This window comes from Vigna radiata, chromosome 1 (genome assembly GCF_000741045.1).
Source record: "Vigna radiata var. radiata cultivar VC1973A chromosome 1, Vradiata_ver6, whole genome shotgun sequence".
Classification (NCBI taxonomy): Eukaryota; Viridiplantae; Streptophyta; class Magnoliopsida; order Fabales; family Fabaceae; genus Vigna; species Vigna radiata.
Genome location: NC_028351.1, coordinates 11,030,987 through 11,034,477, shown reverse-complemented (window position 1 = coordinate 11,034,477; position 3,491 = coordinate 11,030,987).

Genomic DNA, 3,491 nt, shown 5'->3' with positions numbered 1-3,491 from the left:
ATCCAACTGCAATTGGTCACGAATCTGCATCATTTGAATAAAACATTCTTAATCTGTGTTTTCTTCTAATATGGGATTTTTGTGTTTAAACTATTTTCTTAAAACGTGCTTTTGACCTAATTAATATCATTTTCATATATATTAACCTTTTACAAAAGCTCATTTTAGGAATGTATTAAAAAAATGTCTTTTTTTTTTACCTTGAATCCTCCCCAAAGTTAAGAAGAAGCTTGAGCTTCCATTTTTCTTTTCATAATTCAATGAATCTGCCATTATAATTGGTTCGACTTCCTGAATGTTCAATCAGTTTCACAAGATTTTCAGAATAATATCTCAATCAATGATAATATATTTTAATTGAATATATATATATATATATATATATATATATATATATATATATATTATTTCTTTGTCTACATGTATTATAATTGAATATTTAAAAGAAATCATCCTTAAGGATATGTGTCAAGTGAGATTTGGAGGAAATGGGAGATTTTTTTTTAAAATAATTTATTAATAATGAGAGTGCAATATAATAAACTAAATATAGATAACGATAAGAAGTTTAGAGGTGGTTTTTATAAGGCACTACATATCGGTTATATTTGCAACCTAAGTATTTGTTAGTATTATCATGAAAATTAATTATTTTAATTATATGACTATCTATGATTATATGATTTATAAAAAAATAAATTTTATATTTATTATGTATTCTAATTAAATTAAGTCTATATTACTTTATGAATTTATTTCAAAATGATAAAATTACAAAATAAAGAAAATTCTCTGTTTTTTTCCTTCTTAAAATCCACTTCCAAGTATTTTAAGTATTTATTCTTTAATCGAATTCTTTTTTTTAAGTGTAATTCTTTTTATACTAATGACATGTTGGTTTTGTTATCAATAGCATAAGTTTGTAAATAAATATTAAACCAATAGTTAGCTTGTATTGTATAGGATAAATAAACTTAATTTGTGTAAATTAAAATAATAAATGTTTTTAATGCATAAATTTGATAATAATTATAAAGTCTAATACATAAATATCCATTAACATATAAGATATATTTATTTAAATTGAAGACAAGTTAAATGTTGGAATTGTTTTACTGGATAAACTAGGAAGGTTATCTGCTTCTTATAAATACGAGTATTTCATAAAAAAAATATACAACCTTAAAATTTGGTTATTATGAGCCTTGTTTTTCTTACGTAACATTAATTATTTTATTATTTTTAATTGTGAGATTTTTAATTCATGACAATTAATATATAGTATTTTATTTTAATTATAAAGGTTTCTTTTAAATAATATTAAGATTTAAGTTAAAACAAAAATTATGAAAAAGATAAAAAAAATCTCAAAGGACTTTCATAAAAATACTAGCTAAAAAATTTCGTTAAAGATATAGTAGTTAGAGATGCTATATATTGATGATGAAACATTTTAGGGTTAAATGTATTTCTAATCCTTATATAAAAATTAAATTTGTTCTTTCATAAAATTGATACATTTTAATTTTTAAATTTTAAAAATAAATGAAAATTTATCTTATTCTAACATTCTTATTTTCTTTTATATATATTCAGCAGCATTTTAAATTCACATATAATTTAAAACCAGCTAAATGATATAAAAAATTCAAACATTTAAAACATTATGAAACATATTAAGAGAATTATATTTATTTATATTTTTAGTTTGAAGACTAAAATATAATAAAGTTTGAAATAGGAATAAATTCTAATTTTATATTAAAATTTTAAAATTAAAAACATATTTAAACATATTTGTATAATTAGGAGAAAGTAATTGTGGTAAGCATGTGATTATTTAACGTATGACTAATTTTGTTTGCATTTAAAGTTTTACATTATGGAAATTTTACTAAAGATAGTTTATTATAGTTTTTTAGACAAAAAGTAATTATCAAATACTAATAAATAATGTTATTTGATAATATAGTTATGAAAAATGTTTAATTAATTTTTTGAATTCCTATATACATCTGACTTTCATGTAAGTATTTAATAAATTATAAAATTTTAATTTGACTAAGAAATATTCATTTATATTTTATTTATCTTATTATGTTGACTTTTTTTTAAGTGATCAATAAACGTGTGGATAACAAAAATAATAGACATAATGTTAAAATTTAAATTATATGATACACAATAAAAAAATAAATTCTCAAAACAAAATATTCTTTCAAATTTATTACTTCAACATTAAATAGGTGATATATATATATATATGTATGTACGTATGAATGTCATGCCATTTTCATCTCTTTCAAATTGAATCCTATGAAAGTACACACTTTCATTTAATGTAATCCTACTTTGGTGCTCATATACGTAATTTCCATATTTCTTTCTCAATATCTTGTCGTTTTCTGAGTTGTATCTATCATCTTCATATGTCATTAATTCAAAGATTTTTCAACAAAATTATTGAAGGCAACAATTTTAGTGATATATATTTATTACATTTTCATCTAATTATATATATATATATATATATATATAAGTTTATTGATTTAATAATTATTATCTTACAGAAATGATTAAAAGTGACTAATGATTAATTGGCTGGTAGTGTGAAGATATATGCCGATAACTTTCTTTAATATGTATTAAACATTTGATAAATAAAACTAATACCGTTTACGACATATAAATGAAATATATTTCACCTCTTTTAATAACTTCTTCCCAAATATATGTAGCAAGAAATAAAACTCTAATCATGTGATAGTAAACGATTAATAGATTTTGGAGTCTTAGTGATCAGATTCAAAATTCATACGAATATCTAGCGTGACTTATTTAGAAGTTAAACTTTACTTAGCATGATTCATAAAACTTTTTTATTGCTGATATTTTAATCTTACATGAGATAAATAATTTTATATTACTGAAATTAATAATAAATAAAAATTTATATATAAAAGTTATATTATTATTAAAAGAATCAAAGTAAACAGTATTTAATATAATTTAAATTATAATATGAGATTATCGTAACTATTTAAAAAATATTTATAAAAAATATTGAAATTTAAGTTAAAAACCAAGATGAAAGGATGTTTATAATCATAAAGAATTTTTTTTCAAGTTCATAAAATAAAATATTAGATAATAGAGTTTAAATAAAACGAAGACAAATTATGCCATTTTGAAAATAAATAAATAGATTTAAAATACTTTATTATTCATGTGCTATCAAATTTATTTTGTAATGTCACACCCCATTTAATACCCCTCCTTAGTGAGGTACACGTGTCAGCCGTCCGGTTTTCCCTAGTGAAGTGGGAGAGCAACTCTGCCAAGTTTTAATTCCCTTCCTTCGTGATCCGTGCAGTATCAGCAGAGCAGTGAAACCCTAGAAAGTGGAAGTCAGGTGGCAAGCTAGGAGTGGTCCGGACGTTCTAAGTGGAGGCAGTATATAAGGTGAGAAAGGAACCTGACGCCACTTTTCC